General features: G+C 49.3%; 1 pseudogene; it reads left to right on the forward strand.

Annotated features, from left to right (window-relative positions):
- Positions 1–1,250, forward strand: part of LOC123039592 (uncharacterized) — a 9,851-nt pseudogene extending 8,601 nt beyond the window's left edge.
- The last annotated feature ends 6,804 nt before the right edge of the window (positions 1,251–8,054 follow it).

An 8,054-nucleotide genomic window follows, 5' to 3' on the forward strand; every position in this document is an offset into this window, starting at 1 on the left:
CCTTGATCGCCTGGAGTGCTCGAAAACAAGCTACTGTTTCGCGTAGCAGTACGGAAGCTGAGTATAAGGCTATGGCTAATGCAACTGCAGAAATTATCTGGAAGTCTTTGCTTCAGGAGTTGGGTATATCTCAATCACAGTCTCCTATTCTTTGGTGTGATAACATCGGTGCTACATACCTATCTGCTAATCCGGTATTCCATGCCCGAACGAAACACATCGAAGTGAACTATCATTTTGTACGGGAACGGGTATCTCAGACGCAACTACAGATCAAGTTCATCTCTTCCAAGGATCAACTTGCAGACATCTTCACCAAGCCATTACCTCTACTACAGTTTTAGAATTGTCAGCGCAATCTCACCCTTCTAGATCTTTAGGAAGTGGCTAAGATTGAGGGAGGGTGTTAGACTGTATAGCTTATGTATATGTGTACGTATATGTACGTATGATATAACATTGTACCCCTTCATTATATATATATATATGTGTGTGTGTGTGTGTGTGTGTGTGAGAGAGAGAGAGAGATAGGCCACCCCTAGAGGGTTGAGCTAGTTCCCCAAACTTATTGTCTTACATGCCAGAAGATGTCGACCTCGATCTACGTCCTCGTTCTGAGTTTCTGACATTCGCAGTTCTACTCACATCGCTCTCCAGGTCACGCTGGTCTTGTCGGAGACAGCGAGAGGTCTTATCAAATGCCAAGAGGCTCCTGTCAAAGCTCGGCGTAGTTGATGTCTTGAAGACCAGGCCGGAGGCGATGGGCGGCATGGCACGGCCGTTGCCGCCGGAGGGACGCGTGATCTCTAGGACGAGAAGCTGCCCAAATACCTGCTGCTGCTCGCCGCCGCCGTCACGTACCAGGCCGCGATGAGCCCGCCGGGTGGCCTCTGGGGCGGCGCCGTCTCGACCGGCCACATCGCCGGCGATCCGGTTCTCACGAGCAACTACCCGCGCCGGTACAAGGCCTTCTTCTACTGCTGATCAAGAGGGTGAGCGACACCCCCGCCGGCTCTCTTGGCGCAGCACGCCGCCATGATCCTGGACCTGTTTGGACTCATGGATGCATACGCCGCTGGGAGCTGCAGGAGGGTGAGGACGTCTGTCTACGTCTTGCGCTGGTCGTCAGGGTCTCGGCGTACATTGCTGTGCTCCTCGTGGCATCCATCGGCATAGCGGGGCGACTGAGAAGCGCAATGGACAAGTTGACGGAGCAAGTGACGTGGTGCTTCTCCGTGCATGCTATGTAGAAGAACTTTGCAGAATTGTAGGGTGACCTGCCCTGGCCCCATGGATCCCAAATGTGGCAGTACGTAGAACCTTGTTTGTATCATAACTGTTCTAGGACTTTTGTTCTCTCTGTAGTTTCTGAACTTCCGTGGGCATCTCTGCAGTAAACATCTTCACCGAATGCAATGCTCTCGAGCCGCCAAGAAGTGCCCAGCACTCCTTCACTCCATGGCGACAACATGCGTGTCTTCTGTCAAGCATTACATCGAGCTGAGCATCGTCTCCCAGATGGCCAAGCCATTGCAATTGATCCAGTCATATGTACTGGATAGGAGGCTGCTTGTGTCAACCAACAAACCATGGATACATATGTACATGTCTGCAGCATGAACCAGCCGTTTAGTTGTACATGCGCGCCTCATGCCTCATGTCAAGCATGCCGTCGAGCTGAGCTGAGCATTGTCTCCCACTCGCTAATCGCAGGCCTTTGCATCGATTTATCAAGTGCTTCAGCACGGTCCGCCTCTGCTGGACGGCTATAGTGCGGGGTGATTAAATGGAATGGCAGGGGGTTTTGTGCAAAAGTGCGGGCGCTCAACGACCTCTAGGCTGCCGCTTGTAGTGCTGATTGGCTCTGGACTAAAACATCACATACAGTGCAAGTTTTGCAAGTTTTGGATCAAATCGTCACATTTCAGGCAAGTGGTAGGATCTGGGATGCTATTATCTGGTTATTGAGTTTGAGGATTAGAACCTTCTGGCTGCGGCGGCTCACGAGTCCGACGTGGACATGCACGAGGGTGACGGCAGTGTGAGAGTAGAGGAGCCACCGGTCGAGGACTCTGGACAACAGCTGTCCAAGGGACCGGGGTCCGAGACCGCGACGATCGGGGATGGTGCAGCCCCACCCTCCTCGGTGCCTACGACGACTCTGAGATTTGGGTCTTTCGGACCCTCTTCTGCACCCCCGAGGCTGTGGAGTGATCGGGTCGAGTCCGAGGAGGCTTCTGAGCTTGCGTTGCCTGCTTTGGGGTTTGAGGATACTATGTGTACTATTCCTGGGGATCTTGGGGCTTCGTCGACCTCGGCCTGGGGAGAGGAGGAGGTGAGTCGACAGGTGGCCACTCCCTCTCATGCTCAGCACGTTGTACCCCCTCAGGACGTGACGCCGGTGGTCCTGGCTGGTTTGTCGGGAGGAGTCCCGGGGCAGGCGGCCTCGGGTTGCTCTTCTCCTGCTGAGGTAGGGGATTCGGGGCAGGTGACACCCGTGTCCTTCTCTTCGTTGGGAAGGGGTCTGGGGCAGGTGGCCTCGGATACCTCCTCTCCCGTCGGGCCTACCTTTCTGCTGGTGGCGGCTCTGCCTTCGGGAGAGGGCTCGTGGCAGGTGGTGCCCTCTCCGGTGCTGGGTGGGGAGCTAGGGCAGGCGGCCCTGGCACTCCCTTCACCCCGCTCGCTGCCGGCTCCGTCATGCGGGGCGCGCCAGGCGTCCGAGGTCTTGGTGAGTGCCTTTCCACTTCCTGGCGAGGCTGCGGGGGAGACCGTGCAAGTGGTCCAGCCTACCAGTTGGGGTGAGGCAGGAGGCCCGACCCCGACCAGGATATCTCGGGAGGAGGTCATTGCGTTTGGAGGGATTCAGGATCCGATGTCTGAGGGGCGCCGGGTGAGTGGCCGTCTCCAGACTCAGCCGGACGTGGACGACATTCAGCAGCGGTGCGCCATGAGGGCGGCCATGCTCCGTGACGTTGAGGTCACTACTGGTATGTCGGTCAATACTTCTAATTCCATTCTGCATTTTTCAAATGATGAGATTGTTGAAAATGCAAATCAATTAGGACTTTCAATGGGTAGTAATGTCACTGAAATCTCTAATTATGTTAATGATCTTCTGGATCTAGAGGCTGAGCGGGCCTTAGAGATGATTCGTAATATTGCGGCGGTTAAACCCATGAGTGATTTTGAGGTAGATGCGCTCGGGGTCAGGGTGCTCGACAATTTTTGTGCGGATCTTATGCCACCTATTACTGAGACGGAAGTAGAGGATGATTCTACTGAGATGGTTATGGCTAGCCCTCCTGACACTGGTTGTGAGGACCGGTTGCAGAGTCAAATTGTCTCTAAATGCAAGTGTAAACAGAAGGTGTACCTGGTGTCCGCAGTGCGTAGGAGTGGTAGGATTCGTACAGCTAAAAAATTCCATGATGAACTATGAAAGGAATCTTTTGGAATAGCAGAGGTCTAAAGGACTTGGCTAAAAGAAGGTTTCTTGCTGAGGTGTCTGTCGAACATCGTTTAGATTTTATCGCTCTATTGGAGACTGGTAGACATAACTTTGCACCACAATTTCTAAATACTTTGTCGGGAGGTATTGATTTTGATTGGCATTGCCTGCCACCGAGAGGGAGATCGGGTGGAATCTTACTCGGCGTTAGATGCAAAGCGCTAGAGGTTTGAAGTGTGGTTATGGGTGACTTTGCAGTCAAGTTTCGGGTGCGTTCGAAGGAAGATGGGTTTAATTGGGCTCTGGTTGCGGTATATGGTGCCGCGCAGCCAGAACTCAAGCCCGAGTTCTTGGCTGATCTCGTTCGGATTTGCGGTTCCGAGCAGCTTCCTATCCTAGTGGGGGTGATTTCAATATAATTAGAAGGTGTGAGGATAAGAACAATGATAATTTTAACGGCAGATGGTCGTTCATGTTCAATACTATTATTGAAAGTCTGGACCTGAGAGAAATTGAGCTCTGGGTAGAAAATTTACCTGGGTTAACGCGCTGCCAAATCCGACGTATGAGAAGTTGGATCGAGTGTTGGCTAGTGTCGATTGGGAATAGAAGTTCCCTATAGTAACAGTCTAGGCTTTGTTCCATGGTATTTCTGACCACACGACATTATTTGTGGACTCTGGTGAGGCCACCCACTTGGGGAACAAAAACGCGTTCTCCTTTGAGCTGGCTTGGTTTGAACGAGAAGGCTTCCTTGATCTCGTGGCTAGAGAGTGGGCTAAGGATTCAGGAGGGAAGACTGCGCTTCAGCGCTGGCAGAATAGGATTAGGCATTTGAGGAGTTTCCTGCGTGGGTGGGCTAAGCACCTTAGCGGGATTTATAAGGTCGAAAAGGAAAGGCTCCTTTCCCTTATTCAGTCCCTAGATGTAAAAGCAGAAACCACGGTGCTGCCGACCGCGGAGCTTCATGCCAAGCTATCACGCCCAATATGCGACCCTATCCAAAAGGAACTCAAAGGTCCCACCAAGGATAGACCCGCATATTGAAACGCTTTTGCAAGGTGGATATTATTACATCAACATTACATAATAGATGGGGATACATACAAGAGGCATACGATGCCACACGAATACAACATCATCTTACATAAGAGCACCATCCGACTACGGATGAGACACAAACAGAAGCTCAAACGACATACACCCTGCTAGCCCAGGCTGCCGACCTGGAATCTATCCCTGATCGAAGAAGAAGTAGAAGAAGAACCCCAAAACAAGTAACATCGCTCTCGCGTCATGATCATCGCAAAACCTGTACCTGCAACTGTTGTTGTAGTAATCTGTGAGCCACGAGGACTCAGCAATCCCATTACCATGGGTATCAAGACTAGCAAAGCTTAAAGGGAAAGGAAGGGGTAAAGTGGTGGGGTTGCAGCCGCGACTAAGCATGATATGGTGGCTAACATACGCAAATAAGAGCGAGAAGAGAGCAAATGGAACGGTCGTGAATCTAGCAATGATCAAGAAGTGATCCTGAACTCCTACTTACGTCAAACATAACACAGAAACCGTGTTCACTTCCCGGACTCCGCCGAGAAGAGACCATCACGGCTACACACACGGTTGATGCGTTTTAATTCGGATCTGGTGTCAAGTTATCTACAACCGGACATTGACAAATTCCCATCTGCCACATAACCGCGGGCACGGCTTTCAAAAGTTTAAACCCTGCAGGGGTGTCCCAACTTAGCCCATTATAAGCTCTCGCGGTCAACGAAGGATATTCTTTCTCCCACAAAGACCCGATCAGACTCGGAATCCCGGTTTACAAGACATTTCGACAATGGTAAAACAAAACCAGCAAAGCCGCCCGATGCACCGACAATCCCGATAGGAGGTGCACATATCTCGTTCTCAGGGCAACACCGGATAAGTCAAGCTATGAGTAAAACCAACCCTCAAGTTTCCCCGAGGTGGCCCCGCAGGCTGCTCGGTTCGGACCAACACTTAGACAAGCACTGGCCCGGGGGGGCTAAAATAAATATGACCCTCGAGAGAGCGACTCCCAAGGGAAAAGTATAGGTGGTGGTGAGGCAAATGGTAAAACCAAGGTTGGGCCTTGCTGGAGGAGTTTATTCAAAGCGAACTATCAAGGGGGTCCCATAAATCACCCAACCGCATAAGGAACGCAAAATCCAGGAACATAACACCGGTATGACGGAAACTAGGGCGGCGAGAGTGGAACAAAACACCAGGCATAAGGCCGAGTCTTCTACCCTTTACCAAATATATAAATGCATTAATAATATAAGAGATATTGTGATATCCCAACATAATCCTGTCCACCATGGAGCAATCTTCAACTTCACCTGCAACTAACAATGTTATAAGAGGGGCTGAGCAAAAGCGGTAACATAGCCAAGCAATGGTTTGCTAGGAAGGGTGTCAAAGGTTAGAGGTTCATGGCAACTTGGGAGGCTTGATGAGCAAAAGATAACGCATCATAGCGATAGAACGAAGCAACTACCATAGCAATGATAGTAGTGAGATCCAGGGTGGCGATCATCTTGCCTGAAACCCCGCAAGGAAGAAGAACGAGTCCATGAAGAAGATGAAGCCACGAAGACAAACCAAGCGTAGACGAACGAATCCTCACGATCGCAACGAAATAGGAACTATCGAGAAGAAGCACACAACATGGTAAACACACCACACATGAACAAGGTATGATGCTCAACCAAGTATGATGCATGACAAGGCTACAGGATGTTACTCATGGCAAGTGATGATGCAAACAAGAGCAACACATCAAAGCAAGTTTAAATGAGGCCGGGAACAACATATAACAATTTTGGTAAGTCCTCATATGCAAAATTCGAAATTGGTCCAGATCTGAACAAACCTTATGTTCAAGTTGTTAAACAGCAAGTTAAGATGCACCAAGATGATTTACACGAGATTCTAGTCAAGTTACATATAAAGTTCATTTAATTCGGAGCTACGGCCTAGAAGACATGTGCAAAACAAGTTAAACATGGCATTGATGCAAAAAGCATTCAAACATCAAGCAAACACCTCAAAACAAGGATGCAACATGATAATATGAAACTACATGCAAAATCAAGCAAGTTTCATATAGAGCATACTCGAAACAGAGCAACGGTTCAACATATACACTATACAAGTCATAACCACAATCTGTCCAAAACAGCAACTAGGCATAAAGCAAGCATCAAAACAACAAGCTACACCATCTCAACGTAATAACAAAAGGCATGGGCATGAAGTACAGGTAAAGCATGACAAAACATGAACACTGAGCTATCTTCAGAAAACACACATGGCAAGATTGCAAATAATAACAGTTTCAGACTTATCAGGAAATAACATCAGGTTGCAATATTTAGAGCTATCAAACAACATGATACATGAATTTCTAATGGCAAACAAAGGCATGGCATGAACCTACTAATTGCATAGAACAAAAATCCCTTACTGACCATGAGCCACAAAGGAACAGAAGATATGATGGCACCCATGTAAACATGGCAAGTTATATGACAGATTCATACATGGCAGGAACAATGATAAGTAGGCATGTTGGTGAGTTTGGACCACTCACCATAGAGCAAAACATGGCATGGCAAGGCAACCAATAGTAAGACGACATGTTTATAAAGCTAAGCATGGCAAGATCAAGTTCATAGGGTGTATGGATCACTAACAACAAACATGGCAACATTGAACTTAATGTTAACAGGTTGACAGCAACATTATTTAGCAACTTTGGAGCAAGATAACAACAACCTACAGCAGGGTATAAATGCAACCAGGGGCATGGATGGATAGAGCATGACATGTATAACAAATCATCTTTAGTGAACATCTCCAGATTATGCATAGAATGACTTGTAGCAGCAGGTTTACATCGCATCACAAAATAATAGATTCAGCCTAGCAAAACAGCAACAGCAAGTACCCTACTTAACAAGCTTGATGCTCTCACTAGACAAACGAAAAAAATACATGGATGGCACCTATGTAAAGATGGCAGGACATAGTTCAAAACACATGTAGACATCAACCTCATAGGATGCACACATCAAACATGGCAAAAATGACAAATCATCAAGTTATAACAGTTTCAGCAGATTAACAGCAACATGCACTCCTGCAACGATGATTCGGGCATCAAGATGAACTCAAATGAACATGATGCAATGGAATGAAATTAAGTACTCGTCGAGACGAACAATTTGACATATTACACGCACGAAACGGAGCAGTATGCAGCAAGTTATGATGCGATGAACATGGCATAAAATATCACACATTCAGGGACTGCAGAAAATTCAACCTCGTGGGAAAGTCAACGGGCACGGGAACCGAGGCTCGCCGGAGTGGGGTCACCGGAGCTGTGGCCGGGGAAGACGAGGGAGGGCCGGAGATGGCGGATCCGGGCATGGGGCCCCCGGATCTGGCGTCGGAGAAGGCCGGAGGGGAGGGGCGCGACGCCGGATGCGAGCGGCGGCGGCGGCACTCCGTGGCGGCGTGGGAGGCCGGGCGGCGACGCGGGAGGGCGGCGCCGGCGGCGGCCGGGCAGGGA

Source organism: Triticum aestivum, chromosome 2B, assembly GCF_018294505.1.
Source record: "Triticum aestivum cultivar Chinese Spring chromosome 2B, IWGSC CS RefSeq v2.1, whole genome shotgun sequence".
In the NCBI taxonomy this organism is placed as follows: domain Eukaryota; kingdom Viridiplantae; phylum Streptophyta; class Magnoliopsida; order Poales; family Poaceae; genus Triticum; species Triticum aestivum.